This window comes from Lepisma saccharinum, chromosome 9 (assembly GCF_977018435.1).
Source record: "Lepisma saccharinum chromosome 9, izLepSacc3.1, whole genome shotgun sequence".
NCBI classification, from domain to species: domain Eukaryota; kingdom Metazoa; phylum Arthropoda; class Insecta; order Zygentoma; family Lepismatidae; genus Lepisma; species Lepisma saccharinum.
This window is the reverse complement of record NC_139237.1, coordinates 65,179,322-65,205,771: the sequence shown is the minus strand read 5'-3', so window position 1 is coordinate 65,205,771 and position 26,450 is coordinate 65,179,322.

Genomic DNA, 26,450 nt, shown 5'->3' with positions numbered 1-26,450 from the left:
CGTTTCTATGTTCCGGACTTTATAGTTCCTTGAGGGATTCTGTTCTTTTCCCTTCGGTTCATCTTTGTTCCTCCATGCATCTGGCTCATCATAGATTTCAAAATCCTTCAGGAAATGGGTTAGGTCATCTACCGTTCTGGGCGCATGTGCTAAACAAAGGTTTCGCATTCTATAAGGAAGTTGTCCGATGATCAAATTAAGTACTTCTCCCTCATTAAAGTTATCACTCAGGTTTCTATAGGCCGCATAAACGCTCCAGGCAAAGCTCTCCATACTTTCGTGGACAAGTCTGGAATATCTCCTGTTTCTCACAGCTGTTAGCTGCCGTTGTCTAGCCTTCTCAGAAGCGAATTCTTCTTTGAACCTGGCGCAAAAGTCAGCATAATTCACGAAACTATCAATATTTCCTGCAAGCCAGTGTTCAGCTTTATCAGTGAAGACTCTAGGAAGCAACTCTAGCCTATAATGTTCGGGTACCTGCATAAGTTCAAAGCTGACGTTGAGCTCCCGAAGATATTTTTCAGCTGACTGAGCCTCAATGTCGCCTTTAAATTTAGGAATGTGGGCGATATCCGCCATTCTAGGCATCTTAAAATCTGGCCTTCTTCTAGGTGGCGATCCATCTGAAGTATCATCGTATCGAGGCCTCTTTCTTCCGTCAGCCTTCATTCTGTTGGCAGCGAATAGAGGTTCCTCAGCTAACCTGGGCGGCTCATAAGGAGTAGCATCCGGATTCAAATCTCTATCCGGAGTAAGAGGGCTGGAATGAACATCTGGAGTGGGTTCTGACTGAACATTCAATCTTTGGAACTGAATCTGAAGTTCACTTACCCTCTGGACAAATGTTCCTGTCTGATCTTGCATTTCTCTTCGCAGAGATACTTCGAGCTTCCTTGTCTCTACCCTAAGAGAATTCACCTTCTCTTCAGCTGCCTGCTCTACGTCCTTCCGCAGAGTTGAGGTCATTGACTCCATCACTTCCTTCTGTTCCTGCACGACTTTCTCGATGGATTCGGTCTTGTCACCCAAGTTTTGGACAGCTTTCTCAATGGACTCCACTGTAATCTCTACTTGTCCGCGCCACTGAGATAATGGTTCCAGTCTTTCCTGAAGTACCTCTTTTACTCTCTCCTCAACCTTTGCTATCTCTTGCTGAGAAGTAAGTTGGATACTTTCTACTCCGGCCTTAAGACCTTCTATGTCAGTCCTCTGCTGGGCAAAGAGGGCTTGCAGTTCATTCCTACGCTTCTCTTCTTCTTCCTCTTTCTCTCTCCGTCTTTTGGCTTCTTCTTCCTCTTTTTCTCTTTGTCTTTTGGCTTCTTCTTCCTCTTTTTCTTTCTTTCTTATTTCCTCTAGGCTCTCAATTAAAGCTCGGAGAGTTTCAAAGTCCTTTTCCCTTTTCTCTTCAATTTCTCTTCTTTCTAGCTCTCTTTTCTCTTCAATCTCTCGTTTCTCTAGCTCTCTTTTCTCTTCAATCTCTCGTTTCTCTACCTTTCTTTTCTCTTCAATCTCTCGTTTCTCTAGCTCCCTTTTCTCTTCATGAAACTCTATTAGGGATCTAAGTTCCATCAGTTCCTTTTTTCTCAGCTTTTCAGCCTGAACTGCCTCTCTTTTGCGCACTTTCTCTTCTTCCTGTTTCTCTTTCTTCCTGCGCTCTTCATCTTCAAGCCTCAATTTCTTTCTATCTTCCCTATCTTTCATCAACCATTCCAATAACCCATGGTCTGATGGAGGATTGGTCAGCGGACTTGTTTCTTGTATTGCGGTCACCGCTACCTGGGTCAGCGGAGCAGATTCACACGTCTGGCATTTAACTCCTACAGCAGGGAAGGTAGCCACATCCTTTCCATCACAGCTCCAGTGAATTTGGCGCTGGCACTGGCAACACTGGAAATGTGCTGCCTCTTCTCCCAGTTCTTCACAGCAACCAAATCCAGACTCTGAATCCATGGTCTTCCTCCCTCTACTTCTCAGGTTCATACCAGTAAATTCTTGATCCATGTTTAATACAGTCCACACTTTCACTTTCACTGGACAGTCCCTTTAATGCACGGTTCGGTTTACTTCGCTTAATTGCACAGTTCTGTCGGGCCCCACGTTGGGCGCCAAAAACTTTTGCTACGTCCCACCTACACACAATTACCACACTCTAAACACTTCACTTAGGAGGACGGCAAAAGTCTACCCATATGCGCTAACTTTTTGTCAGCCGTAGAAAATGGACTCAGAAATATCTCAGGGCTTGCTGGGTGTAAGGAAAGACTATACCAGCTTAATATATATGTTTATTATAGTCTCAACACAAGGGTGTCCGTTTGCACACTTACACACGTGTCTTTACCTGAAACCCTTACCACGCGCGTGCATTTACTTGTACCACACACGTGCTTTTACCTGTTCCACGCACGTTCTTTTACATGTACCACCTTTGGTCTCGAAGAGATAAGGGGGGGGCAGGGAACATCCAATTTATTCCTCGCTGTGAGGCGCCAGGGGGAGTATGGGGACCTAATTTTATTTAGGGCCTTGGTCGCCGCTGACGTCACGGGTTCCCCTGTAAAAGAGAGTAGGTTGTGCGTAGTACCCCAACCACAGCCGGGAATTGGCCGAAACCAATCTGTACTCCCGAATAACGGGCGCAGGGTAAAGGATTAAAGGATGCCGCGACACCCCGGCGTTAGCTGGGAGTTGGCAAGCCAACCGGTGTCTCCTATGAAGGGACGGCAGGTTAGAAAAGGAAGGTCCGGGTGCTCCCAGACAAGCCGGGCAGGTAGAACCTGGGCACCTATCAGCCTAAGCGAGCGGACCAGGTAGGTAGGTTGCTGCTAGGCTCTTCTTCTTCTTTCTTCTTTCTCCGTCCTTCCTTCTGGGATGGCTTCTAGTTCTCAGGCTGGGAGGCCAGTTAACCCTGGATGTTTGCCTGTTGACATCAGGGAGCCAACTAAGCTCCGGGCCTCGCTGCACTGGCTTTATACTCGCGGGGGCGGCGCATTGGTGGTGAAAATTTTAACTACAAGTACGCGTAGCTAACTCATTTTTTTACATATTGCAACCTTCTTACTGAGAAACATCCAAGAAGTGACATTAAGAAAACACTAGTGGGAAAATCACTAGTTGCACGTGTCAATATAAACTAAAACTGTGTGCATTCAGACAATACAATTGATATTGAGCCTCGCAGGACTCTTCAACGAATTTGAACAGTATAAATGACAATAAATGATAACATTTTCTGAATACAGCAACCACGCAGGGTCTAATAATAAGCGAAGCTAATAAACGTAGAGGTGGATCCGTTAGCGTTTACAGAAAACAGCGACCACGCAGGGTCAAATAATACGTAGAGGTGGATCCGTTAACACATTTAAACTAAAAGCGTACGCCTCGGAGGGACATATAGCATGCATTCTCCTTAACAAAATATAATATGGCGACCACGCAGAGTCGTTAAATGTGGCGACCACGCAGGGTCGTTACACGCTTCCCTTTCAGCGGCGTTTGCACATGGGGAACCAAAAAATAATCACTCGGTAATTGGTCGGTAAATATGGTGGATGTAGTAGATAAGAGATACAATGCTTGGCCAGATATTCCTGGACTGATAAAGCAGTGTGTGGCCTTGCACTGTCGTGCAACAAAAACCACTGCCCAGATGCCCACAAATCAACACGGCGCCGCAGAATTGCTTCACGCAAATGTTTCAGGACGTCAATATAAAGGTTTTTGTTTATCGTTTGTCCTTCAGGCAGATATTAATGGTGCACCAAACCTTTGGCATGAAAAAATAGGATCAACATTGTCTTTGGATCATCTTGCACTGAATCTCTGCCCTTGCGAAACCTTTTGTGCCATTCAAAGATACGGCTTTTCGATAATGCCTTGTCACCAAATGCTTGCTGTATCATATTCCATGTTTCACTAGGGGTTTCCCAACTTAACACAAAACTTAATGTTGACTCTCTACTCGGAATGCACGTCCATCACGACACTTGTGTAACTTCCAACTAAATGCGCGCGCCAACAAGCCAAAAACATTGGGCTGCTAAGCACAGCCCTGCCACCTGGTGTGTTTACATGGAAACACTTCCAAGGCCATTTCTATTCAGAACACATATCAGGTGACTGAATAACACCCATTTGTTGTGTTTGAATATCAGTCCTGGAACTTTTCTGACAAAGGTTATATATTCATTAGAACATGCAAAACTAAAATGAACAATAATGATAAAACATTTCCACCTCTATCCGAAAGAATAGGAAGAAAAAGTATACAAATATATTTACAAAAACTTGGCACAAGAGATAAAGTTATGACCTGATACGTGTTGCATACACAACTAAATTGTTTTGAAGATTCACATCAGTCAATTTTCTACGTTCATCTGTATGCACTTCTCTGTAAGTTGAGAAACAATTGTACCTTTGCATGCCGTAACACACACACATAAGACAGCTTCATTTATTTCGGTTCGAAAAAGTAAACAACTGTTCTCACCTTCATCTAACAAACAATACATGTGTGGTCGTTTCCAGGGGGTAACAACATACAGCACTTCTCCCAGCATACATTCGCAGTGAGGATGCTAGCAGGGAACAGGACTGGACATCCAGTGATACGCCATCCACTCCCCATACTAGGAAATACTTTTTAACTGAACTTCTGCCTAAAACACTAAATGTATAATGATATTTAATCATAAATTAAATAGATTTCCCCTCACAAAAAATTTTCGTCGCCCTTGCTCCTTCTTTGCCCTTCATATTCACTACTTCCGGAGTTGTTCCTTGCAATCAAGCATGCTAAACTGCTTTTTCATTGGGTGACTCGTGATCAGAGCATTGATTCTAATCGCCGCTGTTTTCTGGCCTTGGAGACTGGAGACCGACCACTACTACTACTTCTCAAGTAGCTCCCCAATTGTCCTCAAGACGCTGGATCAATGCCAAAAATTTTGAGAGCTACTACCGGGAATCGAACACGGAACCGCTCGCACCGGTCGGCGATAGCGTTAATCATTAGCTACGCGGGAGCCCTCGTATCATTTAAAACTTTCTTTAAAAATGCTTAACTTTAGTAGTCCGAGTCCCGTGGAATTATATACACCCTGTCTAAGACACAGATGTATCATTGTGTTTGTCTGTCTATTTCATCAGTTCATCATCCATTCTCTTTGCCGCTAGAAAACATAGAAATGTGATGTAAAACAATAAATTTAAAATATAACAATTTTAGTAACGACTGGGGTGGTAACGAGACGAGACTGTGGGGAATGAGTATGCCTGCCTCGGTTTCGAAGGGAAAGTCTAATTCGCATCCGAAATATCGAGTACAAAATTTAAATTAAACAACTTAAGTTCTACATCCCATTTTTATACAGTTAGGGTCACTTCACATGGAGTAAGATTGTTGTCAATGTGCCGATTCGTTTGTAGCAAGTTTTCTGCCCATACATCAGATTCTGTAACAGGATACAGGGCATGGATCGTTCGTCGATCCACTTCGTCCCACAAACCCACCACTCGATTTCACTAGTCAGTGGCCTCGTGCATAAAGGTCCATTTATTTTGAAACGTGTGTTCAAAGTATGAGGATATGCGGATTTTTTTTCTAGGACGGAAAAAGGGAACAAAAGGAAAAAGTGGATGTCAGTTTTGAAATTACGTCTTTCCAAACATTTTCTTTCGATATTTTGTAGATGTAATCTTCAGTCTCGTTTTTCTATGTCGCAAGATGTATCTCGGTGTCTATTATAAAGCCTACTGCAAATAAAACAAGGGGAAGCCAATTTCTATATTCTCGCAACACTTCAAGAAGACATTCAAATGCTCGTTCTTACAATGGACATTTTGATAGTGTCCCTCAACATTTTCGACGGAAGACTAGTAGCTCCAATCGTCCTCTGTGGACGGTACGAACCTATGTTCTACCAGAGTCCACTATGACCCGGACTTTGGTTATACTTTGACTACTTATGAGTACGAAGGCAGTTCAACCAGTGGCGGGCACATTTGGAAGCTACGTAACGTCATGAAACAGGCCACCAGGGACGTAGCTAGGCTGGTGTCTTAGGAAAGCGAGCAAATTTGTGTGTGCGTGTGTGTTTAGTTATATATCGATGCCCCGCATCTCCACCACGTATCATACCCCTCGGTACGTGGGATCAAACTGGGTGATGTTGCTCGCTGATCATTCATCCTCTATATTGAGCAACTCGCTTCTTGTGGTAGGCTTGATGGTAAGGTGCGAGAGGTAATAACTACACTCATATGAATGGTAAAACACAACACTTGAGTTTAAACCCCTACAGACAGACTGGATCAGCATGGTGTATGGAAATACCAGTCTCTCACTGTGAGGAGATACTCCCTCGAGGTGCTTTAATCGAGGTGTCCGTTTATGGTGCCAGTCTGGAAGCCCAGACTTCACTCCCTTCTCCTAGACTTTTAGCTCCTACTTCTGCACCCCCTGACTGATAGTTTAGAACTGACTACTGACCTCTCTCTCCCCAGATATTTATTCAGATTGATTTTGTTAAGAAAATGCAGTCAGACCTGCAGTCTCTTCCTTGATTGGCGTTGTTCACATCTGTTTGCAACGATGGCGATCAATGAGGCTCGGCAAGACACTCCTTAAATGGTCCTAGCAATTTCCTTTTTGGAAAGGTGATGGCTAAATGTCTGGGCTTTTAGAGTTCGTTGTACGTTACCTTTCGAAGATTCTACAAATTATGTATTGTACAATCAATAGCTAAATTGTTCAAACCGATTGTGATCTACCTGAAAATAAATAATTTGGAGGGTTTTCATAACACTAAGTGAATTTTCCTCTAAGTCATGAAAAATTTGGGGAGAAGTCAGCTGAAGGTTTCGGAGGAGCCAGTCTCCCCTCTTCTCCTTTAACGACATCTCGGATAGTGCCACTATATTCTCTGCAAGACATGGGTGGCCAGCTGAAATTTTGTTGGTACTGCTGCAGATCGTTTACATAAAACATTCCAAATAAGTTATAGCTACTCTGCCCCGAGAATCTGCAGAGCAAGGTTGCTCATAACGAAGAGAAGGGGAGAAAGCGAGTGGTCGGACCGAAGCAGTACGCGCTGCTGCTAACAGCTGGTAGCTGCAGCCGCATTTTTCTCTTCATACACTTAGCCCCCTCCCCACGTGTTCATTAGTCGAGCCCTCTCTAGTCACTACTTGCGCTTGTTCCATGGATTCCCGGCTAGAGTATAGAATGATTCCGTGTTACGTAAATAATTGTATTTGGTGCGATAATTTAGATTGGTTGACTGGTAGATGTGTTACTACATTCGCTCCTTCAACATGTCAATCAAGGATCGAGCCAGAGATTCATTAAGCACGTCAAATGGGTCAATTCAAAAATCGTTCACTGGATCCATCGAGCTCAACCGTTGATTACAGTCTCACGTGCCACGAAAATCGTCAGTAACTGACATGAAGCACTGGATGCAATATCGCTAAAGGAAACAGTCTTTTGTGTTTTTGCAACCTTCGCAAGGATCCCTCCCCTCTTCTCGCGTTGTTCAATGCCATGAAATATCTTCCATCTCCTGCCCGGAACGTCCGCTTTTATTTTTTGCGTCGGTGTGAATGTTCTTGGTGCACAAGCCACATTCTTGATCTTTGGTTCCTTTGTTGTTCTCTTCGCGAGGAGGAAACGCCACTCAGTACGTTATTAGACTGGTTCTTGCGCTGACAGACCAATTTTCCCCTCCAGAAGAATTTCAGTCTGTCACACTCGTTTGTCAGCTGAAATGACTGCACACGAAACAGATCTGGGGAGATCTAAGAAGTAGGAACACGTATATAGCACTTAAGGCAATTGACCGTTCGAAATTTTCACATTTAAGACGCTTCAGAAGAGCGTAGACAATGCAATCTACGTAAACAACATGACAACCGTGAAGTCTTACAGTAGGGCTGTACAAACGGAACGGAATAATGAAGAATTGCAGAAATGAACAATTGCTCGCTAACTAGTAAATGCAATATTTGAGATATAGAAAAACACTAATTTTATTACATGTTTCTCTTCTAGATTGAATCCTTTTCGAATAACTGATACTTGAAAGAGAATGCGAGTATTTTTTGTAGTTGTATTTTTATAACTAGGATTATTTTCAGCTGTACACGACATTAATTAAAGTGGCAACTTGTAAAACAGAGTTGTAGCCACATTCTCCTGTTTGTGTGTGTTTCCTTGAGACACTGCCCCGTGTAAAGCACATATCTTACTTCTTACGGTCTAAACGCAATAATAAGATAGTTTCTAATGGTAATAACAAATGGTGCCGTCTATATTAATTTATTGCACTCAATCAAATTATATCACAACTTGTAAAAACCTTCATAACAATACCTGGGACGCGTCAAGTATCTGAGCGCTCAGCGAGCAACGTGTTCGCTCAGCTATTTGACGGCCAAATAGGCGTTTCTCCGCGAGCGCTGCTCACTTGATCGCTGAGCGAACTTGAACCTTACTCGCCACAGGTTTGGGCCACAGAATATAGCGCTTTTCTGTTTCGATCTCGTGAGGCAAAGGGAAGAAGAGGAAAACTGTATGAGGTTGGCGGGATGGCAAACCGCAAGTGGCTGGCAATCAATGAGGAAATATTTATGATGAACGGCTTCCAATATAGCGTTATTAGAGAGGAAGTTCAACTAACAGAAGGTGATGTAATATTCCAGTTTTTGTAATGGTATTAAAATGAATGTGTTGTTTATTCCAAATATTAAATGTACACCGTAGTTTTCGAAAGTTGTGCAAGGGTGTGAAAATGAAAAATTCGACAGTTTTGTTCACATCAACTATACTATTTCCATAATTAACAGTGTTTCAAACACCGAAATCTTTTCCACTCGACGCAGCCACATTGACCACAGATTATTCAAAGGCACTGATATTTTGATCAGTGAGCAAACAGCGTCAAGCAAATGATCTGTCTGCTCAACGAGCGAAAATCTTGCTCAGCGAGCGTCACTCAGATACTTGACGGGCCGCTGATCACAGGATAGCTGTAAGCTAGCTTGCAGTCAAACTACGATCGTTTGTATTACGTTCGTTGCATATTAGAAAAAAAAAAAGGAACAAATTCCGACAAGGATGCAGTAATGAAAATATGAACCAGTTATTCTCTAGAAATATCCTTTCTCTGTGTCCAGGTGGGCAACATTATCCCGTAAACTTATACAAGCTTGATCAAATCAGTAAAAGTCACAGATCACTACATTGATACAGATATATAACTTTCGTCCTTACGTGGAAAAAAAATTCAAGGTCAAATAATATAACTTCCAGTTAAAGAAAGAAAAAAATATTTAGAGTCATGTCACAACAAGAACATACTGCATACACCACCTCAACTAATGCTAACATGATACAGCCCGTACAGAGTGGGCAGGTGGCGCTTTTGTTATTCCAATTTCACTTCGCCCGAGGCTCGAATATTCTCGAGTCATAAAACCAGAGACATAAAAATGTCCATTCCCCCTCCTTTTGCAGAGGACGGATTTTTCCCTTCCGACACCTTCTGCCTTTCCTTCCTTCCGTTTTTGGACTTTCGTCCTGTGCGAGAGAACGTTGAACTTGTCCAGCGGCGAAGGTGGGTGTTCTGGCGTTGACCCCTGGCGGCCATCTTAGATCCAATCAGCGGTGGTCATTACGCGGCATCGGGGGCGGGGAAGAGGTCAGAGGTCTCGCTATAACAAACACCTTGCGACTCTCGATGGCTCTGGTCATGATTCGGTGTGTTCGCACGCAGCACTGATCCGATCCCCATGCAGAGGGCGACACAATGGAACGGTCCGTTCGCTTTTAGGTTTCGGCCATGCCACGATCGTGTTTCTAGCCAGCGGTGATTAGTATCATTGCTTTAGAAGTCGCGTGGAACTATCGTGGACCCAGCATTTTTCTTGAAGAGAGGGAAAGGGGTGAGCTTAAATTATAGATAAACATTTCGAGAAGTGACATCACGTTTTCGGGAAGTTGCAGGTTCAAACCCTGCGGCTGGTCTAGAGATGGTATCGAAGCTTGACACAATCTCGTATCATCTCGTATGTGACAAAGCCTGACTTATTGTCTGCCTCGTCTAATTGGGACTGGACTTCTAGTTTAAAGCAGGATCCTAACCGATATGAGCCTCCACCGGATTTCGAACTCGGGAACAAGACAATAAAATAAGCGCATCAAAATGGCCGTGTATAAATTAAACAGTAAATTCGCTGACTGTACAGCGTGTCACGGTAGAAATTTTCACAGTCTACAGAGGTTAGGTACACACTTTTTCTTAACTTTTTTTCTTATCCGAGACCTCTTTTCGACTCTACAGGCCCTCGAAGAACGGAATTTTATCCTGAATGCATGCAACCACGCTTCACAGTTACCATTAATGGACGAACATCTCTTTTATATTCAGTTAGCAACCCCACTGGTATGTCCCTATGAAGTCAGTCTCACTCAGAATTGTCTTCCATACTGAGGACATAATTTTTTGGCATCCTCCGTTCAGCCTCGGAGCCTTAATAATGGCGACGGAGAGATAGGTAAGATAGTTTTTTATGATAAATTTCACCTTTTACTTTATCTGGGCACAGATTGAATAACATTGCCAGATGTCGGACACAGCTGGTACTGACCTCCGATGCTAATGCTGCCAGTACACCTCGTAATTTTGAAAAAAACATACGTCTTTTATGAATATGCCATAATTAACCTCATAAAATAGTCTGTAATGTATAAAATGCGTAAAAAATTAACAAAGTTTTATCAATTCGATATAAAAGCCAACACAGACCATGGATACACATCGAAAGTTATTGCAAGCAACTTGACGTCTCTCTCTTATCCACGTTTTTCTTTACTTCGTAGAAACACTTTTTTACACCTTAGTAATTTTTACCGCATACTGAACGTTCATGTACAGCATGATTTCTTGTTAAATGTTTAAAAAATATCTACATAGACAAAGTAAATATCAGCGTAAGTTTCATAACTATCGCTTTTTGTAGTAATCGCAAGCGATGCATAAAATGCAATCCAGGGCTCAAATTCTACCATAAGGGTTGCGGAAAGTATCTATATATTGTATATGGCTGTGATGTAGACAACAGATAAGCACCTTAGGAATCATTTTGGTGTTAGGTTGCTCAAGTAATCCAAAGGAAGTAGAATATTTATCTTTGGGCAATACAGGCTTACAACGTTTTGCCAGTAAAACAAAGATTAACCGTTTCTGCGAGCTGTAGCAACTAATACCTGCCCCCGCCCACCAACCTCCCCCACAGGCCAACGTACCGTGTATTCAACCAACGTCAACTCCCGTAACTCGCTACTTACCATAATTATACGAAAATTGCTGCCTGCGCCTCCGATTGCGGTCAAATGAAGCAGTGACGGTTGTGAAAGGGAAACTGGAACAGCCAGTGTCAAGCGGGAGCAAGTACCTCCAGGCTTTCGATGCTATCTCTTCACTCAATCCAGTACTAAAGGAAAGCGAGAAAAACAATGTTCCAAAGGTTTATATTTTTCAAGTGTGTATTGCCCTTGCGTTCTGTTACGCTTTTCTGTTAAGATGATTTCATTTTCTAACAAGAAGGTGGGTTGTGCAGCTTAAAACAAGTTAGAGAATTATTTTAATTATACCACGAATTGCTCAAATATGTGTAAAACATGTTACACTATCCTTGTAGAGCCTTAATTGAAGAAAGAAAAAACGAAAATCCCCGTACGTAAAAAGCTAGCAATTATTTTAACAACTTAGTAACGTAGTTTAAATTTACGATTAACAAAACATGAGAAACTTCTTTAAGGTTCGGAAAGTTGTAAGATGTAAGTTATTATGATAAATATGGAAAGTTTTTTTACTCAATTTGGAATAGGCCGTAATATGTAATAATTTAGTATTTTGAATCACGTTTCATTACAATAAAATGCGCTTGTGACTCAAGTTTAGCTCTTATGACATTTGCCCTTTTCCCGAATCATTAATTTTGCAATAAAGGGACAAAATGTTACATGCTACTTGCTGAATAGTATGTAGTAAGAAGTTATATTCTAAGTGGAACAAGGATTCTTTTGACTTCCCTTATTTCTTGTAGGCCTAACTAACAAATATCTTTGAACTCTCAATCAATTATGTGTCGATTTATTCGGAAATTCTGTCACACGTGAGTACAGACGTATTGAAGACTTTTCTTTCTTGTGGTATGGCGTCTTGGTTCGATCGGGGCCTCCGAGATACTTATATACAGGCCTCACACCAGCTTCCGTGACGACACAGGACTAGTCAACTATAGTCAATTTATAGCATTTAACAAAGTGCATTATAGGAGTATAATATTTATTTTTCTAACTGAATCGTCCTTTGTTATTCATTCAGAACGTTGCTCTCACATCAAGAACATTTCAAATGTTATGCGGCATTACAAAATACGTGAATAATATTGATAAAAGTAAAATCCAATCTTTACCGTTCTGCATAATGTACCTCCATTTTTCAAGTTACCAAGGACAAAAAATGCGATAGAGATAAAATTTGATCCTACATTGATACTTACTATAAATTCGTAAATAATTATCATCGTTAATATATAATTGCTATTGAATTGCTGTGGAATAAACACTTACGATTCAACTTATGCATGCAAGATAATTTTGTAAAAGTTAGGTTGAGGAAAGAGCTTGTAAGGTTGGAATTTGGTATTAAATAAACTTTCCAACTTTGGAAACTGAATTCCCGTGTGTAACTTGAAAAGATTTTTAATTTTCTAGAAATCCGGTAAATTTTTGGCTGCACAAGTTAGTAGAGGAAGTGGGGGAGTTGAGCGCCCTCAATTGAGGCTCGGTGAGGCTCGCCTTAATGGATTTGTCTCGTAAGGCATGAGCCTCATTTGATGGCAGTGTTGCCAGCTGCTTACTCGAAAAAATCACCAAGGTTTTTTTTGGGTTTAACGTAGCCTAAAGCAAGGAGCTGGCAATCTTGCTTGAGGCTTGCCTTAATAGATTTTTTTTGTAAGGCATAAACTCTATTTTCTTGCAGTGTTGCTAATATTTTACTCGAAAAAAATCACCAAAGTTTTTTTTTGGGTCTAACCTAGCCTAAGCAAGAAGCTGGCAATTTTGCTTGAGGCTCGCTTTAATGGTTTGTTTTTGTAAGGCATAAGCCTTATTTTTTCGCAGTGTGGCCAACATCTTACCTGAAAAAATCACCAAGGTTTTTTTTGGTCTAATCTAACCTAAAGCAAGAAGCTGGCAATCTTGTGTGCTCGCAGTATTGCCAACATTTTACTCGAAAAGTCACCAAGGTTTTTATTTTGGTCTAACTTAACCTAAAGCAAGGAGCTGGCAATCTTGCTTGAGGTTTGCTTTACAGTGCATAAAGCAATTTGCCAACCTACTGGTATTTTTGCCATAGCCTTTTACAAAAAAAAGAGAGAGGAGAGAGAGGGGGAAGAGTTAAACAACTGACAATGTCGCTAATATTTACCTACAGTTTTTTTTTACTTGGCAAGGGTTTAGCCAATTTATATACTGGCGTAACATACATACACTGGGCAAGGAGAGCCGGCAACAAACATATATACTGCCGTAAAAGAGAAAGAGATGGATGGATGGATGGCAACACAGTATGCGTGTGCGTGTGTGCGTATAATATGTAGCATTATTAACTAGAGTGTGTTGGCAACCCACCTGCAACTAAAAAAAAAAAGATAGAGATACCAACATTGCTGTAAGATAAAAAGAGAGACCTAGAGCTGGCAACAGTGGTGAGCGAATATGCCTTATTTCCAAGTCCCGGGCACCAATGTAAACCTCTCTCGCAGGAACGATGTGCTGCACACGCATACGCGCGCACATGCTTATTTTTATTTCTGTATTGCGACGCAAACACATCTAGAAAAACTACAATTTTGTTCTCTCTCCTCTCTGCGTATGCTATCAATGTTGATGCAATGACACAAATTCAACAATACATAGGTCTTGGGACGATGGAAGTAACTTCCTGCCCTACTGACGTATACAATACACATGATGCTATCTGTACAGCAGGTTGTTAACAAATTTAACAATACATAGGCCTTGGGACGACGGAAGTAACTTCCTGCCCTACTGACGTATACAATACACATGATGCTATCTGTAGGGCAGGAAGTTAACAAATTTAACAATATGTTGGCCTTGGGGCCACTGCTACCTATGCTGCTAACTGATGTCACTATTTCTCAACAATTGCCAGAGCTGATGTTAACTTCCTGCCCTACAGATAACATCATGTGTATTGTATGCAATATTATCTTGCATGGCTAATATTTCATTTTTGACCTCATTAGAAAACCGTATAAAACCTAAAGCACTGGTGTAGAAAGTTCTGTTTTATTTTGAACGTTAGTGAAGAGCATTTCTGCAGTATTTTCCAAAAGTAAGTAACTTTGTTTCTTAGCTTGCATGAGTTGGCTTTGATTTATAAGTATGGCTTTGTTTTTGTGAGTTGATTTTTGAAACTAGCCAAACAGATATAAGAGATTGCGGAAGGAAGGTATAACTTCTTGAAAACCAAATAGCTCTTATGTATTGTGGAAGAAAATATACTCACAAAACATGCAAAAAAAAAAGAGAGAATATAGAAGATGTTTCATGTCTCTCTCTGCTTTGATATATTTGAAGCATGCATTTTGGTAGCTGGAATATTTTTTTTTCCGTGTGCTGTTGTTGGTAGGTAGGAAATATGTGTGCGGGGCATATTTAAAAAAAATAAAATGTGTTAAATTGTTAGAGGAACGCAAGAAAAATGGAGGAGAGTTGCGTGTTTTTGATATCTAGTGGAAGTACTGATTGATTGATTGATTTGATGTTTTAAGTCTACTTTATGCACAGTAAGGCTAATCGGGACTGGACCTACAGTTTCAAGAACCACTTGTGCAGGTATCGAACCCTTGATTACAAGGCTATTGCTGTGCCATCGCAGAGGCTAGTGGAAGTACTGATTGATTTGATGTTTTAAGTCTACTTTATGCACAGTAAGGCTAATCGGGACTGGACCTACAGTTTCAAGAACCACTTGTGCAGGTATCGAACCCTTGATTACAAGGCTATTGCTGTGCCATCGCAGAGGCTAGTTAAAGTACTGATTGATTTGATGTTTTAAGTCTACTTTATGCACAGTAAGGCTAATCGGGACTGGACCTACAGTTTCAAGAACCACTTGTGCAGGTATCGAACCCTTGATTACAATGCTATCGCTGCGCCATCGCAAAGGCTAGTGGAAGTACATAGTTATTCGAATCTTATTTATTTAAAATATTTAGTTTTTTTTTATGCACGCTTATTGATTTTTAAACCTAAAGTTAAATAAAATCCGGCAATTATATCCAAATATACTTATGGCTACAACGAGCATTCGCAAAAAAAATGGCTTGAGATTTTTTTGCTACGTAAACAAAATGGTCGACATGCCAAATATGAACAGGCTATATAGATTTGAGAGATGGATAGAAAAAAAAGTTAATTAAAATTTAATTTCATGATTGCAACACGGAACTTAATGATTGATTGATTGATTGATTTAGTTTATTTTAACTTCGCGTTTTGTGCCTCTTGGCTAATTTGCGAAGATGGGGATGAGTGATGAAATTGATGAAAATGGATATTCACAAACAACCATACCCGACCGGGATTTGAACCCGGGACTCTTGGCGTCGTAGCGTGATGTGTTAACCACTCGGCCACAGGGTCGGGCAAGTACTGGTATATACATAGACCAAAGTTACATGGTTCTAGCTCAATTAGGAGTCGAGAAAATCAATGTCTTGGAAAACGTCTTAAGACAAATATCTTAATCTTTAAGAAAGTCGACTTCCGGTATCTCAAGATGTTACTTCCGGTCTGTTAAGAAAATTTTCTTAAGACAAAAATCTTAAGACGTTTTCCAAGACATTGATTTTCTCGGCTCCTAATTGAGCTAGGATGATGATTTTAGGTTTGTTGGATAGGATTCGACGAAAACTATTCGACTAGCAAATAAAATCGATTCCACCCCCTCAAGTTTTGGAAATACAGACAATTTTTTTATTTTTTGAGAAACTTGATTTGCCGGCTTAGTTTTTACTCTAATTTGAAAATTTTAATGATATTTGATAAAAAATTGAATGTACTCTACAACCTATTGGAAACATAATGATTAGTGCTTACTGTTTCCAAGTTATTTTAAATTTAAATTTCAAGATGTAATTTCTAAGTTGTTTTGTAACTCGTAAACTATGGGTCGTAGAAAACCCATTCTTGTTTTATCTGCTATTGCCCGACAAATACTATAAACACAAATAATGTTTATTGTTTGATTTAAAAAAATCGAAAATAACTTTGTTTTCTGAAAATAAAAAATGTGTGTATGGAAAAAAAATACGATTGTGTAATTTTTTATGATGTATGTTTGCATGTAAAAATAAGTATACCTGAAAATTTTAGAATTTCAAAATAGCTATATATATATATATATTTGCTATTATATCAGCCGAAACAATAGAATATATATAAACAAGTATATTTTCATAGTTTCATACCTCTACTAGATTGGTAGAAAAATATACTAATGGGCAATAAAATCTGAAGAAGATTCGTGTCTAGCAAAAAATAAACTAAATAGAATTACACATGCATACAATATTTATTGTGCTTTTTTTCTATCTACAATCATATTTTTCTTATATATTTTTTTAAATTTTTTTACAGGGTTTATTAAAGCACATATTTGAGGAAAACAAAATTTTTCTCGTAAGGCATTTTTTTGTAAACACTCTACCACCAACAGATCACATATAAATAAACATACCCCTCAAAAAAATGCGCTCCATGAAAAGTTGCCTTGTGTGCAAAATAAGCATATCAAGCAGAAATTTTGCAAGACATTGTCGTACCTGCGTGCCAGGCAAGCATTTGGCTGCCACCGAACCATGTCCCAGGTGCGGTATACATATTACCATTAATAATTTAAAGAGGCATATAACATCATGCAAAATTGTCGTCGGAACACCTGTTCCACAACCGTCGACCAGCTCCACCAAGAGGAAGGCAGAAGCAGCCTCCATCAATGCACCATCCGCCAAACGCGTCAAGCCTGCGATGAAAGCGAACCGGACTGCTTTCGAGCGTTTGTTAGAGGATTTTGTCATTACTTCGGAGGGCTCATGCGACGTGCGTAGCTTTTTGGAGGAGAAGCGAGCAGAGATAATTTCCATCCTCGGTGATGCGCTTGCAACGCACTCCACCAAATTCTACGCATCGCTACGTTGCCAGTACAAGAAGCCGTCCGATGAAATTTACAGCTTCTGCCACAACACCAAGGCGAAGACACTGCATCTGGCGGATGTCGACAACCTCGAGGTCATCTACAACCAGTTTGCCGAGGAGCTGGTGGCAAAACAAGAAGAACATGAAGCTGAGGGCTCGGGGGGTTCGCTGTGTGGGGGGCCTCACGAACTGTGCGTCAAACTTTGCAAGTTTACGCCTCTCTCCGCCTCCAGCTACGTCCCCTTACCACCTTCCATCGCGGCAAAGAAGGCCGTCCTGAACATTCAGAACAGTGACGCCAAGTGCTTCGTATGGTGTGTTCTGGCAGCTTTGCACCCCGTCCACCGGAAAAACCATCCACATCGAGTTAACCACTACCTACCCTACGAGTCAGAGCTGGAAGTTGCGATGGTTGGGATCGACTATCCCGTAGAGGTCCCGGACATTCAAAAGTTCGAGGCTCGTGCGCGGTTGGCTATCAACGTTTATGGCCTCACTGACAAAAATGCGGTGTACCCCATCCAGGTGAGCGACGTAGAGGACGATGGTGCGCAGGAAATTCACCTTCTGCTCATCAAGGACGAGACCCATCACCACTACACCCTTATCCGTTCCCTCTCCCGGTTGGTGTCGAGCCAAAAAAGCAAGCATCATGGTAGCATAGAGGTGTGTCGCAGGTGCATGTCAACTTTTGATAATCGAGAACAGCAAGATTACCAGCGCATCAGAGGTCCCAACATCGCTGCAGAGAAGCTCGCTCGCCACAAATTTTATTGCGATGCCAACGAGCCTGGGGTGGCAGTCTTGCCCAAACCTGGCACCGTGGAGCGTTTCCGCATGCACGGTGCCATGGTGGAGCATCCCGCTATCATCATCGCGGATTTCGAGGCCTTCCTCAAACCCCTGTCCACTTGCGATCCAGATCCCGAAGTTTCCTCCACCACCCCTTACCAACTCCACGAGGCATCCAGTTTCGCATACGTTGTGGTGCGACGTGACCAGCACATCGCCCCCGAGCCCTACGTGTACCGTGGCCCCGACGCAGCCAAACACTTCCTCGAGAGGATGGTTGTCGAGGCCAACGAGATAGGGAAGGTACTGTTGGCCCCCAAGTCTATGCTCCCACTGTCCCCCGACGATCAACGTAGACACGACGAGGCCATCGCTTGCCCCGTCTGCGTCAAGGAGTACACCGCCAACAACCGTAAAGTCCAACACCACGATCACTTTAACGGTAGGTACGTTGGTCCTTGGTGCAACGATTGCAACCTCATGGCCCGGGACCCGCGCTTCATCCCTGTGTTTTTTCACAATGGCTCGGGATACGACTTCCACCACCTAATCAAACATCTTGGATACGACAACAAGAGAATCAACGTTCTCGCCCAGAACGAGGAGCGTTACATCAGTGTGAGCAAACAAGTGTCGATCCCGGGATCACGCTCTACCGTCGAGCTTCGCTTCCTCGACTCCCTGAGGTTCCTCCCGGCAAGCCTCGATGCTCTCGCGGGGAAGCTTAGCGACGAGCAAATGCTCATCACTTCTGCAAATTTTCCGAACTTGGACGCCGGCCTCTTCAAGCGTAAGGGGGTCTATCCCTACGAATACATCACAGACCCTTCCAAGTTCGCGGAGACGTCGCTACCTCCCCAGGCGAAGTTCTACAGTCAGCTACGAGGCTCGAACATCACCGACGAGGAATATCACCATGCCCAGTCCATGTGGCGCGAGCTGGGCTGTCGAACTCTCGGGGACTACCACGACGCCTACCTCAGACTTGATGTGACGCTCCTCGCCGACGTGTTCCAGACGTTCCGTGCGACCGCAATAAAGATCTACCAGCTGGACCCCGCCTACTTCTATAGTCTCCCCGGACTGGCGTGGTCAGCCATGTTTCTGGTGACGAAGATCGAGCTGGAGCTTCTTTCCGATTATGACATGGTGCTGTTTGTGGAACGCGGCATCCGGGGTGGCATGGTCCAGGTGTCGCAACGGTACGCGCGCGCCAACAACCATCACATGGCTACTGGCTACGACCCCTCACAACCGTCCAGCTACATCATGCACACGGACGTGAATAACTTTTACGGACACTCCATGATGCAGCCACTTCCCTTTAGAGGGTTCGAGTGGGCCGACCCCTCCAAATTCGACATCGAAAGCTTCGACGATTCAGAACATGGGTTCTTCGCCGAGGTTGATCTGCAATTCTCCGAGAAGCTGCAGGATTTGTTCAGCGATCTCCCCCCTGCACCCGAGTTCAAGTGTCCACCCAATTCCAACCAGAAGAAGCTCATCATGGATTTCGAGCCCAAGAAGAATTACGTCCTACACTACCAGAATCTCCGGTGGTTGATGCAGCAAGGGGTCACGGTCCACGCAGTTCAACGCATCCTCAAGTTCGAGCATTCTCCGTGGTTGCGTCCATATATTGAAGTCAACACCAAACACCGCACCGCAGCCACGTCCGAGCTTGATAAGGATTTCTTCAAGCTTATGAACAATGCGGTGTTCGGGAAAACCATGGAGAATGTACGGAATCGTGTAGATGTGAGGCTAATATCAAACAAAGCACAATGTTGCAGGCTCGTAGCAAACCCGTTATTCAAATCAGGGACCATTTACAATGAGCAGCTGGCTCTGATTCACATGAATCGAGGTGAGGTGAGGCTCAACAAACCAATCTACGTTGGAGTCACGGTTCTGGATCTGAGCAAGCTACACATGTTCGCGACGTACTACGACATATTACGTGCACACTACGGCCCCAACATCTCGCTTCTCTACATAGACACGGACAGTTTAATATATCAGGTTCACACAGCCGACGCGTACAAGGACATGGCCACGGTTCCATCTTTGGTTAACCTTTTCGACACCTCAAACTATCCCCAGCCGAACCGATACGGCATCCTGGCTCGCAACAAGAAGGTGCCCGGCAAACTCAAAGACGAGAAGAAAGGTGATGTGGCTCTCGAGGATGCCGGTCTTCGCTCCAAAACCTATGCTATTCGGGCAGAAGGATCCATCACGAAAAAGGCTAAGGGTGTCGGCAGACAGGTGGTTCGGAAGCATCTCACATTCGAGGACTTCGTCGATTGCCTCAAGACCAGGTCGTCGGTTCTAAGAGCAGAACAGCGCATCCAGAGCGTCGACCATGTGTTGACCACAAATAAAGTTAGAAAAATTGCGCTGGATCCTAATGACGATAAGAGGCGCGTCCTCGAGTGTGGTATTCACACATTGTCGTGGTGGCACTATCGCTTAGCAAAAAGCAAAACCTGCAACATATGTCCATCTTCAACAGAAGATTCATAAAAACAAAACAAAACAACAAAAAAAAAACATTTTGACTGTCATTACAAAAAACTTTGACCGTATTCTTAAATAACCAGCATGCCTATGAATTTGTTCGGTTTCAAAAAACAGATCATTATGGAAACCATACCAGATCATGAAGTCTTACCTTCCGTGTTACCTAAACTCAACGGTCTGTTGATCATTCACCTCAACAGCATTTGGACGAAACTGAATGACGATGTGGGCAAAATGTTTTATGTTTTTAATAACAATTTACATTTCTACGAAATTCCGATCGACGGGAAACTTCAAATCACCGTGAATCCGGAAAACGCAGGCGAAATCAAAATTTCTACCGGCAAGAACATTTTTCGAATCAAGCACGACAAGATGCTTTCTAACATTACGTACGATGTGTCTGCAGGAGATTATCTTTACATGGAACTCCTCGGAGATTACGACAAACTCATTCCTCTTTTTGTAGAATTACGAATCGTTTATCCTATTATAAATAACCATTAACCAAAAATGCCTAACGACATTTTCGGCAACACCAAGCGTGTAGACCACGCAGAAGAGATTCTCATGTTGGACATTCGAGTTAAGAAGTTGAGGACCGATTTGATCGCTTTGCAGGAAACCTTAAACAAAAGTTTAGAGTCGGAAATCGCCACGCTCCAAACGCAATGTCTCGACCCCATTCTGAAAATCGATTCCGAACTAAAAACGCTCATAAAAAATTATGTCGACGTACCTTCTTACGACAGCGTTCAAAATATACAGTTGAGCGTGGATTCGCTTCAAAATGATTTGGCCAAATTACAGCAATTTCAATCGAAAAATGAAGATTTGGAAAAATTGAAACTCGAAATCGAAGAACGAACTTCCGCAATCGAAAAGAATTTCTCTGAACTTCAAACCGTCGTGAACGATATAGACGCAGAACGCTTGCACGTCGTCGTTTCCAAATTACAAGAAGAATTCACCGGCACGTTGGAAGAAATTAAATCCAAGTTGCAGACTTTGGAAGATACAATGACGAACCTACCATCGTCGGACGAACTGCAGGTCATCGGTAAAAGCGTAGCGAACATAAAAATTCAATTGGAGGCCTATCAAGATTTCGAACACATTCAAACCACCATCGCTACGCTTCAGGCGTCTCTGGAATTGATCAACGAAGAAATTAAAAATATTCACGCTGAAGCAAGAGCGTTGACGAGCATTCAAGACACGTTGAGCACGGTTCAGCAGAAGATCGAATATTTAGAAAATTTGAACGTCGAAACAAATCTCGCTCATTTTCATCACGTACTCGACAACATACAGGGTGACTTGGAATCGTTACGGACGAGCGTGCCTTCGAGCGAAGATTTGGAAAAATTGAAAACGGCGGTGACGGCACTATCCGAATCGAGCGACATCAAAAGTTCATTGAGCGATCTCGAGAGTAGGGTGGCCAATCTCCCCACCTCTAAAGAATTGCACGCTTTGAAAAGAAACATATCACGTATGCTGAAACGACTAGAAACAGAAACGGCGAACGTGGAACAGATTCGAGACGAAATTAGTTCGCTGGTGTCGACGCTGCCCACTTCGCAGAGCGTCGCCGACCTTCACACGCAGTTTACAGAGATGCGAAGCATCGTGAACGATCTTACCGAGAAGAGCTCGAAATTGAATCAAGTCGAGAACCTTCAGAACATTGTCGTCAACATCAGAGATCAAGTTGGAGTGCTGGAATCCACGCAGGAATCGACGCTGGCCTCTTTCGGTGCCAAGTTGCAAGAACTCAACGAAAACTACAAGCAGTTGAACGTGGAAGTGAAAATCAAACCGTCGTTTTCTACCGTAACGGATACCATAATCGAGCATTTGCTGCCCATCGAAAATAAACTCGGACAAGTTCACAGTTATCTCGTCACCTTCGACACTAAATTCGCCAAATTGTTCACCTTACAAGCCATCGAAATCAACAGCGTTCCCAATCAACAGAGAATCTCCACGTTCGTCGAAGGTAACAAACTGTACATGTTGCATCCTTATCATCCGTACTACAAGTTTCTCCTCGATGGCACGATTCAGATAAACGAATTTTCGTACTGGTCTCACGGTAGAAAAGCTAGCGTTCCCACCATGACCTTGATATCGAATCGTGGTGTCCAGAAAGCAGGAAAAATTCCTCTGGCACGTTGGAACGAAACGCGCAACATATATGAAATACACGAAGACGAAGATCTTACCGTTTTCGACGTGAGTGCCGGCGATAAGCTGATCATTCAAAACACGAGCGAAGTGCCACCCTCTTTGAATCCCATCACGCTTGTGCTTCTCTTGAAACGTAATCTCTAAACAAAAAAATGTCTAGGCAGGCCATCGTCGAAGAATTGCATAAACCTGCACGCCGCAACTACGAACGTTTGGCTGTGGTAACCAAGGGCATCGATGACCTCTGGCAAAGTGACCTCGTGGAGATGAGTAGCGGCAATTTGAAAAACATACATAAATTGAACAAGGGCAACAAGTACCTTCTCACCGTCATAGACACGTTTTCGAAATTCGCATGGGCTCTACCTTTGAAGGCGAAAACGGGATCGTGCGTCACGGAAGCATTTAAATTAATTTTTCGCGAAAGCGGTGGCAGACGACCACGGTTTCTGCAAACAGACAAGGGGAAGGAATTTTATAACGCCGTATTCCAAAAATTTATTCAAAAACATGGCATTCGACATTATTCGACCTTCAGTCACATCAAAGCCAGCATCGTGGAAAGATTCAATCGAACCTTGAAAACACACATGTGGAAACGATTCACGCTTCGGGGAAATTACAAATGGGTCGACATCCTACCGGAACTCGTCGACACCTATAATGATACGGTACACAGAACGATAGGCATGAAGCCAGTTGACGTTACGAAATCTGACGAGCAGCGTTTAATTTCTACCGTTTACTGCCCAAAGTCCACACCCACGACAAAAGAAGCTAAATACAAAATTGGAGACCAGGTGAGGATCAGCAAATTCAAACGCACCTTCGAGAAGGGATTCACAAAAAATTGGAGCACGGAACTTTTTACGGTGGTTCGAGTTCTACCCGGAAACCGACACACGTATATAATAAAAGATAGTAGCGGTGAGATTTTGAAAGGAAGATTTTACGAAGAGGAACTCTCTAAAACAAAACACCCCGACACGTACCTCATCGAGAAAGTATTGCGTAGGAAAGGTGACAAACTGTTTGTCAAATGGCTGGGACTTCCGGAAAAGAGTTGGATCGACGCGAACAAAGTGATCTTGTGAGTACGTGGAACGTGGTGAAGCGTCTACCGGATCCGGAAAGTCAAACGAGAAAAAAAAAGAACGGCAAGTTGCTTCCCGACAGCATCCGCTGTCTGATCGTAGGTCCTTCGGGGTGTGGGAAAACGACACTGCTCGTGGACAATTTTCTCCTCGCACCGAATTGGTTAGATTGGAAGAACAGGCACCTGTACGTGTTCTCGAAAAGTTTGGAGCAATCCAAATACCAGCAACTGATGAAACTGTACGATGGTCTGGACATTGCAACGTTCGCCTCGGAAATAAAACCACTCGACGATTGTCGTGAAAATTCAGTTGTTGTGTTCGACGACGCCATCCTGGAAAATCAAAATGAAATTCGCAATTTTTTCACGCAAGGTCGTCACAAAGGAATGGATTGTTTTTACCTAGCTCAAACGTTTTCCAAAATTCCAAAACAGTTAGTGCGCGACAACGCTAATTTCATATGTTTGTTTCGCCAAGATCACACCAACCTCAAGCATGCGTACGATGACTACGTAGGCGGAGACATGAACTACAATCAATTTTCGGAACGCTGCTGCTCTACTTGCTGGAACGGTGACGATTTCGGATTCGCGACGATCGACATGACGAGGAAACCCAACGACGGAAAATACAGAAACAAAATCAACGACTTTCTAAACGTTGCAACGTTGTGAGAAACGACGTGTATAAATAACGTCATGACGAAACGAAAAATCGAGGACGAAAATCTCAAGCTTCGCGATTACCTCGCGAAACGCTTCAAAGGTTGGAAATCCGAGAATCGCGGATTCTACGAAGAGAAGAAACGTCAGGATCAACCTGTGATCGATGCCATCAGCGGTCTAGGTAAAGAAATTAAAAATGTCACGGAACAAAATAAAAATTTGATCAACGAACTCGTACCGCTCGCAGCTAAAAGTTACGCCGTACCCACGCCCATTTCGAGCATTCCTTCGACACCGTTCGAACTGAAGGATGCACCGGCACGACGTCGAGCTATTGGTAGCACGTCTTCGGATAAAATCGAGTTGGGACCTTTGGCACGAGACTACCTGAGCACGGGGAAATTCGACAAGGATGAAGTGTTCGGATTGTATCCCAGCATGGAAACCAACGAAGGCGGCGGTGTGGTGTGGAAGATTGGGAAATCGAAGGTGACCTTCGAAGGCAACGACATTAAAGTCAATTTAGGCGACAAGGATAGTTGGAACAGGTATCCGGGTACGGTGGGACTGTGGGAACTTGTCGCCAAAAAGCAGCCGAAAGATTACACCGACGAAGATTACCAGAGTTACAAGGAAATTCTGATCATGACGGATGCCTTGTACCAGAACAACGACGCCTCGCAGAATAGGGTGAAATCGAGCAGCGGCGAGAAGTACAGGAATCTCATCAAACCGATTTGGAACCAGGTCAAAACAGGCAGCGGCGTCAAACGCTACAACACGTTACCCAAAGAATTCGTTTGGGTGGACGACGTGAGGAAGCTCGTGGACCGATTGTTGGTGATAGCCGGCGAAGAGAATGCAGGCAACCGTAATTTCTACAACGAGAAGGTTGGCATCGTGGACATGATCAGCACGAAACTTTCCAACTTTATTGTGAACGACGACAAGGGCATAGGTTACCTGATCAAAATCATCAACACGCTGCCTCCGAAATTTTGGAACGTGGCCGAAGGAAAGGGACTCGTGAACGACATCATCAACAAGTTACCTTTCGAGATGCATTTACCTGGCTACCAGTACTGCGGACCAGGTACCAAACTCGAGAAAAGATTGGAGAGAGGAGACAAGGGTGTGAATCCGTTGGACGCGGCATGCAAAGATCACGACATCGCCTACAACACCACGCAGACGGATCTGGACGCACGTCACGAAGCAGACAGAAAGTTAGAGCACGCAGCTTTCGAAAGATTCGTGAGCAGAGACGCATCGCTGGGTGAACGGGTCGCCGCACTGGGTACCACCATCGCCATGAACACAAAACAAAAATTGGGGTGGGGTATATAAATAACATACAGTAAAAAAAACAACATGGCTTGCATAACTGATTTGCCGCACGAACTACTATCTAAAATATTCAAAAAGGTAGTTAACGGAGATGTTAATAAACTTGTGATCATAGCTAGAACGACGCCGGCATTTCGCATGGGATGCGAAATAGTTCTCAAGGACCATCTTCGAGAGATCAGCGGCCTGAGGTGCGGTGATCTCAACATTCTGCTTTTGGCTGCAGGGGAAAAATTGAACGAGAGGTTAGATGAATTGCACGAGGCGAGGCAGGGAAGAAGACGGTATACTGATGATTGGCGTAAGTCCAAACAGGAAACTGAAGAAATCATCACGCATATTATCGCGTTCTCCGAAGCACGAACTTTCTTCCTCTGTTAAAAAAATCTTCGATACAAATCGTGAAAAAAAATATATATATAAATAATACGCATCGTGAAAAAAATAATCTTCGGTATAAATAACACACATCGTGAAAAAAAAAAAATTAAATTTCTCTAACACACACACTGAAAATTTCTCTTCTTCGAT